The following is an 8,995-nucleotide window of genomic DNA, read 5'->3' as shown; positions in this document are numbered from 1 at the left end:
ACGGGAAATAGAACAAACTCTTTGAGATTTTTCTTGCAGTATTGATTTTTTGTGATCACACTTATGTGTTTTTCTGCTTTACACACTCCATAAGATTATATTATGTTGAGTAAAATCGAGTAAAAATTGTCTCGTTGTTTGTAACTGCCTTGAGATTAATTTATGTCGATACTATGGATACATATCCTTGTGATTTGTTAATGTCCAAAATCCTTCCTTTTCACGAAAGTAATGTCGCTCATGTTGTTCTCTCGAGAATGGCATTTTATGGGGATAGTTATTAAATGAATTTGTGCTTAATTGGTATATCTTTGTGGGGAGTGTGGATGTGGAATTATAAAAGGGATGCTTGTATCTTTTTAATCTTCTAGGATGAGCACTAAGTATTTATTACTAAGTGATATCATCTAAATAAGTTGATATGATAAGTTTCATTTAACTATGTTATTATATAGTATCTCCATCTTCCTTAAAACTTGAGATATCTTTTGGTTGTATTCATTACGATCCCGCAATTTTTGTACCTTTGTTAATTTTATTGACAAAAAGGGGGAGAATTATTTAGTAGTTTCATACTACATACATATGGTTTACGGATCATTCTGTAAGGGGGAGTGAATCATTTAAGCAATAAGTTTACTTAATAAACAAAAGATGTAAGTATTGATTAAGGGGGGGAAACATACCACCATACTATTACTTCAGAGTTGAGATACAATTGAACTTTAGACAGAAGATAATAATACTATGTTTATGTATAATAATTATTGAGAATATTTGTTTTCAAAAAGTTGTTATCGCTATGGAATCGGTTCTTCAACAACAACGATACTGAGTTGGACACGTTCAGAATCATTGTAACTTGAAATAACGAAGAGTTCAAGGAGAGTTGGAGAAACTAAGGAAATCAAGAAGACATGGTAGATCGAGGAGTTTTTTCAAAACTTTATTTTTCTTATACATATGAATTAAATAGTTTTATCACTAAAATTGACAAAGGGGGAGATTGTTAGAGCATTGCTCGGTCGAACTCACAAGTGTTTCTATATCAAGTTTGTTTTCAAATTCAGTTGTCAAAAGTATATCTTGATTTCTAGTCTACAATTCGTTAAGTCTCAGTCTAGGATAGTGGAATTGAGAAACGAACCAGTCATCATTTGCGTTCTATCGTTTGAAGGCGAAGATCAACCGAAGCTTTTGGATAACTTCATCAACAAAAGGTAATTGAAGACTGAACCACCTATTTCTCAAATTATATTCACTTTTCTATCTTTGAGACGATTGTCGCATAACTAATTAGACTAGCTTGCATAGACGAGAATTTCGAGTCGAGAACTAATTATTTAGTTTACGAATTTCTCTAAATATAATGACTAAGCTTAATGAACATTTGTTCATACTTGATCAAATTCAGTGGAGAGCAATTTATTGTTCGGAACCAAATCATGATTCAAGTTTATCATTCGAAAATAGCCTGGAACAATGATATGTGTCATTGATGTTATTCAGGAATGTTTCGAATGCATTTAGAGAAATACAGAACTAGTATAATCGGAATACAAGACAGTGTTATCAGTCTTACAAACTGAGAAAACTGTTATACGTCTGAAGCTGTATTACATGTATTCGTACACGTAGCTGAGTAGTTATATATCGACTATCAGATTTGTGTGATATGCATACTCATATGTACATCAAGGAAAAATCAGTTTGTTTCGTGATCCGGATAGGTACACTAGTGGAAAAAGGGCTATCTGGGACATAATGAAAGCACAAACCAAATTTCGCGATTTAATAGCATTCAGAAAGTGTCGTTAACTAAAGTCAGATTGTCGTTGTGTATTGACTTTGGTTGACTTAGACAACGACTTCCTGCGTTTTTGCTAACTAAAGTCAAGATGTCGTTGTGTCAAGACTTTAGTTCACTTATGCAACGACACTATCAGCAGTATAGTTTCTATAATAGGTGTAATTGAGTATATGGCTAGGATTTACTCTTTTTATTTATGGGCGGCTGGATACGAAATTCAATCTTCTCATACCTAATACACTAGACTAGAAGTGAAAAACCTTATCACTTTCCTTTTTCCTTTCACTTTCTCTCCTGTTTTATTTCTTCTTTCTCTCTCTGCTCTCCTGCTAAACCTAATTCTGTTGAAGTCAAACGAAATCTACCAAAAATTCAGAAGCTATCTTCCCTGAACTCTTATTTCATAGATCAAAACCCATCATTTAGAAATACGCTTATCTCACTCACAAAGACTCTCCTTTGTCTAAGAAGAAGACGTTCTTCGATTCGCTTGAGTTTTTGATTTTGGAGTGATGGAGCAGCAGCATAATAAGAACATGGTTGAAGAAAACATCCGAGAAGAAGAGATTCTCCATGGCCCCTTTTTCGGTTTAACAACTTCGGGTAGTATCCTTCAATTCGCTCTCGAAACCCTAGATCGATTTCTATACTTTTACATCAAATTTTGTGTCTTTCTTATCGTTAATTATCATTTGCACGCTGGGTTTTAGTATGTTTCTCGATTATAACCTTCGAATTTGGGGATTTTCTTGATGTTTTGGACAATTGGGTGGAGTCATTTTTGTGCTTGGGTTTGGGGATTTTAAGGTTGCGAATGAATATTTCATTTTTTTTATTCTTAATTAGGGTCCTCATTTGATTCGTAATAAAGGGTTTTCTTCAATTTTGGAGATTTATAAGAAAAACTAACAGGGGGTTAGTCGTGGGAGAGTTTGAGAGATTTTAATGTATTTAAATCTCTAGGGATTTAGAGGGAGTGTGAGAGAGTCTAGGCAATTTGGGGGGTTTAACCCAAACTCCCCAGAAATCTCTTGTTTTTTGAGAGATTTTGTCCAAGCACAAAAACATCATGAAACTCCCTCAAACTCCCCCAAATTATAAACTCCCTCTGACTCTAGTGTTTTACGACTAACAGGGAGTTTAAAAGATTCTAATCAAATCTCTCACCACTAACAGAGAGTTTAAGGGATTTTGAGGTAGTTTTAGAAACTCCCTATAAATCTCTCACCACTAACAGAGATTTTAAAAGATTTTGACAAACTCTCTCACGACTAACAGGGGATTTGCTAACTCCATTAAAATCTCTCAATAAATCCTTTTGATTATTTAGGTTTTGAGTAATTCTTGGATTTTCTTGAAAAATTAAGGTTTCTTAGGGTTCACTAATTTGGGGTTTGTTTTGTTTATGTTATTTTTGAAGGCGGCTGGGGTAGCCTCAGTTGATGTAAAGAAGCTTAAAGATGCTGGTCTATGCACGGTTGAAGCTGTTGCATACTCTTCTCGGAAAGAATTACTTCTAATCAAAGGAATTAGTGAGATCATTAAATTAAGCAGCGACGAAGCTGGTTCCTTTGGGTTTTACTAGTGCTAGTCAACTTCATGCACAAAGGCAAGAAATCATTCAGATAACATCAGGATAAAGAGAATTTGACAAGGTCTTAGAAGGTAATACTAGTAGATTACGACTATAGACAGTTGTGTTTTGATACTTACCGAGAACTTACATGGTTAAACATTTCACAGGAAGGACTGAGACTTGGGCTATTACTCAATTGTATGGTGAATTTCTCAAAATCGTGATTTTTATTATGTCCAGTGCGCACTCCTCGAACTGATGTAAAGGAGTTCTTCCGGCAAGCCAGGTCTGATTATGGGATTCAGTTCTTAATCGTGATTTTTATTAACAATTTTGAAAGTTCCAACTATACTAAATTGTGGATATATGGAACTGCAGGAGTACGTCTTTCTACAAGCAGTTCGGCGCATTTCTTGTTAACATCGAGGAGCTGAATTCTCAAAATCGAACTCGAGAGGTAGTTACTTACTGCTTTGTGCTAGCTTGTGATTTTGTCAGATCTCTTGGTCATTGAATCGACCGTAACTGACAAATTTGGTTTGTTAGTTGAAGTTTCGTCAGAATCTTATGATAGCTGCATTGGAGGAGATGGCTTTGAAACGCTTACAGCAGTCTTTGCCTGCTCTCCTAGTGATCCCATATGTATATGTATCAGTGTTCTCCAACGCCTTCGACTCTGACCATGGGCCTCTAAACGTGCCGACATTTGTCTCTTAAGTTTATGAATCATGGTAGACTTATATCACTGATTTGTTCCAATGCAGCCTTTTTCCTCTAGTGTTTGGTGGATTGAGATAATGCAGCTTGCATTTGGTTTCATCCAACATATAAATAAGGTTAACTTGGTTACAACTCATTTAAATTTCTCTGCTCAAATTCTCTGTGATGCTTTCTTCCCATTCAGTAAGTTGGTTAACCCTATACTTTACGACATGCATGATGAGATGGAGCAATTGCGCTTTGGCTCATGCATTTTTCTGTAGTACTTGATTTATTAAGTTTATCATGTACAATTTGGGGTTTCTTGCTTGAGTTGCAGTTTAACTTGTGGTTTCTTTCTTCTTCACAGGGAATACACACCCTCAATTCATCATTGGGAAGTTTCTCGTTTGTTGTTTTGCAGTTTGCAGTTGTCTTTATGAACTTCAAAACTTAGATGTGAGTATATGACTTGTATTTTGACTGAACTTATGTGAAGAGAATGGGATGTTCATTATGCATCCCAACATTCTTCACTGAGCTTCTTCATCACATTTGACATGATTTTGTCCACTGGACAAGAGATGTATGCATGGTAGATTCAAAATGGAACTGTAATTTGATGAATTGCTTGTAATGTTAATGACGAGAAAAGATAGGTAGCAGTGACTTAGCAATTAGCATTCTCCCGGAAGAAAGAATATTTATCAACGAATTTTTATGCACTTATGTAACCTGACTAGCACATTTTGATTTATTTTTCTCTTTTGCAGCTAAGTGACATCCTATCGGCAGAATTTGGAGTAGCTCTTGCAGTGTGAGTGCACAAGATTCTTCAGTAAACAAGACCTCGAGTAGGCACGCAAAATCAAGTGCATATGTCCTCCGAGTTGGAGGCTGCCCTTTCTGCTATTTTATGCTAACATGTCTACATGTTCTGACTTCTGATCACCATGAAGTAAAGCCTGCATACTGTGAATAAGTATGTCACTTGGCTCTGTTAAGGCGATACCCTTTTATCCATCAGATTTTCACTTGTCTATTTGTTTTAGTTTGTGGAAAGTACTCTTACTGTTACTGGATTGTGCAGGTCACTTTTATCCATCAGATTTTCACTTGTCTATTTGTTTTAGTTTGTCTAAGTTGCAAGGGTGCAAGATGAATCTAAAGTGATGACTGCAGAGAGTGGAACGTCACTTGGGATGGCCTGAGGTAAGCATTATTAGTGTTCTCTTCTAGTTTCCTGCAGTAGTCATAAGACTCATAACCTTACGAGTCTTTCCAGACAGGAAATTATGTTACTACATTGCCGTTTTTCAAATTTCTAACAATTAGACATTCATCTATATCATCCATGTTGGTTTCTGTGCAAATTATGATTAAGACCCTAGCAAATAGGCATTAAATATTTGGATAACTGAGGTTACGTCGCAACCACAACATGTATGTAGGTCATTGAGCAAAGCCTTACGATCACAAGGCGAACATTTTCAGTTTCACAATTGTGTTGTAGGAGATGCTAACTAGAAAGGTAAAAACTCTAGTAAAATTTTGTTTGGAAACTGAACTTGACGAAAATTCTTAAGTAAAATATACACTTCACTTCAAATATACAGTTTGACTAATTTTTACCATTTTCCCTGTAACAGGCAGCTTCTTTACGAGTTATCATACTTATCATGCCTACGGTTTTCACTGCCTATATATGGTTTATTTGTTCGTCTGAATGAAGTCACTGTGTAAATGTTGTTGCTGTTGTTGTCTTGATAATGGGTCTATTAGACCACCTCCGTGTATATTATTATCCACTAGTCATGTAAACCTAGCATATAAGGCTTGACTTTTTACTCTTCTTCTGAATGTAGTTCGATACCTTCATGGATGCTGTCACTCTCTTCCCGATGGTCTCATGAGGGTTGCTGATGTCATGGTTGATGGTGAGATCGTTGTTGCTGCTGGATAAGGAAATGTTGGAAAGGGTTGTGCTTCTAAAAGATCTTCTCTCAAGCAAGCTGGTGCCAAGGTCCTAATGACTGAAATTGTAGTTGAAATTTTTAGGACTTGTTGCATCAGTTCTCTTTAAGAAACCTTAATAATAGGGAATTGAATCCTTTTTTCTTAATGAATTGGACTGAGCACAGTTCAATGTAATGGAGCTGTCATTTGGTATTAGATGATTCAGGTTTTATTTGGAATTTGAATTTTAGTATTTTAATGTTATTTTTCATTTGAATTTTGCTTGAATTTGAGAATTTTAGTAATTTCAATTGAATTTGAATTTGAATTGTCATTTGAATTTCAGTGCAATTTGAGTTTCATTTTAATATAATCTGAATTTGAATCAGAACTATTTCAGCCCAATCAGATTAATTGGAGTCGGCCAATAAGATCTGTCTTAATTTTTAATATTAAAATAAATCAAATCAACGACTTAATCCAGGTGTCGTGCATAGCGACGCTCTGAAAGCATCGTAATTAAGGGGAAACCAGATAGTGTCGTTCCAGAAAAAGACACTAAATCTGCGGCACTTTCAGCAGCAGTCCGAAAGTGTCGTTTAACTCGCTAGAACGACACTATCCGACTCTTAAATCGGCTGTTTTCCACTAGTGGTATGTATATTCGTATACAAACCATTGTAGAACTTTGGTAAGGGATCCGGGTTAAATTGATCAAACCGGTATCCGAGCTAAAACAGTTTTATGTTTTAGAATCAGTTTAGTACCCAAACCAGTATGCAAGCTGAATGTTTTGTGAACTCCGAAACCGGCAAAGGTCTTGAGTTTCAAACCGGTATGTGACCTAAAAAGTTTTGTAGACTACAGAACTTTGAGTTGGTTCAAAGTTTGCAAATCGGTACGTGAACTGAAAAGTTCTGTAGAGTCCGGAACTCAGTAATTGCATCAGTTTGCAAACCTGTTTATGAACTGAGAAGTTTTGTAGACTCCGGAACTCGGTTGTTGCATATAAGTTTGCAAACCGGTCCGCGTATTGTGACTCAGCCGATTCACGTACGATTCAAGTAATTCTACTTGTACATTTACAAACTATGTCGATTATGATTCAATTCCGATTAGATTATTTCTATGAAGTAATTTGCATTTGATCAATTATCTAGTTAACACTAGACTCATTTGATCACATGATTGTGACTCAATGTTAATGTCTTAGTGGACATTAAAATGAGTGTTAAGCTTTTAAGTTCAAATAGACTAGTTTCGGATAACCATGTTGAACAAAGTCTTTATACACGGTTAGGTTACGGTTTTACCTAACCATAGTGTATATCGTGTATATGTGAATAAGATTCAGAGCTTTCATCTAACATTGAATATTGTTTGCTTGGTTCCAAAGCTATGTTAGCTTAAACCTGAAGCAACCTAGGCTTTGAAGTCTATGTAAGGGGAACTCTTGGCAACTAGGATCTTTGAATCCTGACACTACTTTTTGGTGTGTCTTAGGTGTATCTAAAGTCGTCCTCTCCAGAAACCCTTTTAGGTTTTAGCGACTACAAAGACTTCATTGGGATTCGTGAAGTCAGGTCCAGTTATCTTTTATCTTGATAACTTGAGTATCCTGATCTTCATTGTTTGTAGAGTCTTGCTCCATCAATCAAGATAGATAATAATTAACAAAGTCTCTTCGTCTCATACTTTGTTGATTTCGCAAGTTTTATACTTGTGAGGTGAATAATAATCTAGGCTGCACCTCGGGTTGCATAAGTCTGTATTTTGAGTATAACCAGAATTTTGTCTAAGTTGCTATCGACTTCCATCACCTGGATCTATCGTTTGATCTGATCATCTGCTTAGATCGTAAATAAGGAAATCAATAATAGGCTTAATCAATTGGAGGAGGATCTGGTTTAAAGGCTTCAATTGAGATGAAGCAAATCTTAGTTGGTGTGAGACCGTCTAAGGGAATCAATTGCGTGGAATCCTACTGGGATTCAAGAGGCGTAAGGAGCGCGACTGTACCTGAATCAGTGGAAAACTGAGTTCGGGCTCAACTATATTCCAGATTGTGGTTAATTGGTAGTAGACTAGTGTCTGTAGCGGCTTAATACCGTTTGGTATTCAATATGGAATAGGTCCCGGGAGTTTTCTGCTTTTGCGGTTTCCTCGTCAAATTTTATGGTGTTTATGTTATTTCTTTTTCCGCATTATATTTTTTATCTTTATAATTGAAATATCACAGGTTGTGCGTTGATCGATCACAGTAGCTAGGTCCAACCTTGTTAGTTGGATAAGACTTGATTGATCCTTGGACATTGGTCTTTGGTACCGTCCAAGAACTTTCTTGGTTGTTAGGTTCATGGATTCAATTCCGTAAACATTCTAACAACAAGAGAGAAAGAGATATAACTCTAGGCACTTTCCTTGATTGAGTTTTTATTCTCGGAGTTGTATTGAGTTTGTCCATACAGATTGCCTAAGAAAAAGTTGGTGGTGTATTTTGGTACTCCCGGCGTTTTCAACATGAATCAAACACCGGTCATACACCAACACGTATTGTCCATCAAGCAACAACTGTCTCAAGTAGAACTAGCAACTCAGGCCAATGATGGCAAGCGAAGCACGAGCACCAGAGAAAAATTGTTCCAAGTGGACACGTTGTAGATAAAGGGGGAAAACTCATTCCAAGTATAGGAATCCTACCTCTTCCACGTGGATCGCCACTCTCCACTTTTGTTATCCAACGTTGCTTCCTCCGATAAACTCCGCCAATTCAGGTCTCACTTCACCATCTCGTCCCAAGTAAGTTTCAGTCGGCGTCTACGTTTCATCCTACCTTCAGCATGCATGATGCATCTTTTGCGAACTGTTGCATTAGGCGGTCTTCACCGGAGGTGCCCAAACCAGCGCAGCTGATACTGGGTGAGCAACTCCTCGATTGGTGCTACCTCCAGTTT

At 36.6% G+C, this 8,995-nt stretch overlaps 1 long non-coding RNA gene across 13 annotated transcripts; it reads left to right on the top strand.

Moving 5' to 3' along the window:
* Positions 1-2,079: 2,079 nt before the first annotated feature.
* On the top strand, positions 2,080-6,313 carry LOC113350537. 13 transcript variants are annotated; one of them, XR_003360920.1, is made up of 9 exons: positions 2,080-2,413; positions 3,231-3,475; positions 3,554-3,672; positions 3,765-3,843; positions 3,933-4,222; positions 4,456-4,544; positions 4,859-5,616; positions 5,735-5,824; positions 5,951-6,313. It is a non-coding gene; the product is annotated as an uncharacterized LOC113350537 (long non-coding RNA). The 13 variants fall into 13 exon arrangements; XR_003360917.1 differs by having other exon boundaries at positions 4,859-5,067; positions 5,219-5,297; positions 5,537-6,305; XR_003360918.1 differs by having other exon boundaries at positions 4,859-5,067; positions 5,176-5,297; positions 5,537-6,305.
* Positions 6,314-8,995: the final 2,682 nt, after the last annotated feature.

This window comes from Papaver somniferum, chromosome 2, assembly GCF_003573695.1.
Source record: "Papaver somniferum cultivar HN1 chromosome 2, ASM357369v1, whole genome shotgun sequence".
Taxonomy (NCBI): domain Eukaryota; kingdom Viridiplantae; phylum Streptophyta; class Magnoliopsida; order Ranunculales; family Papaveraceae; genus Papaver; species Papaver somniferum.
Note: the sequence above shows the minus strand (reverse complement) of the source record. Positions and strands in the feature narration are given on the sequence as shown.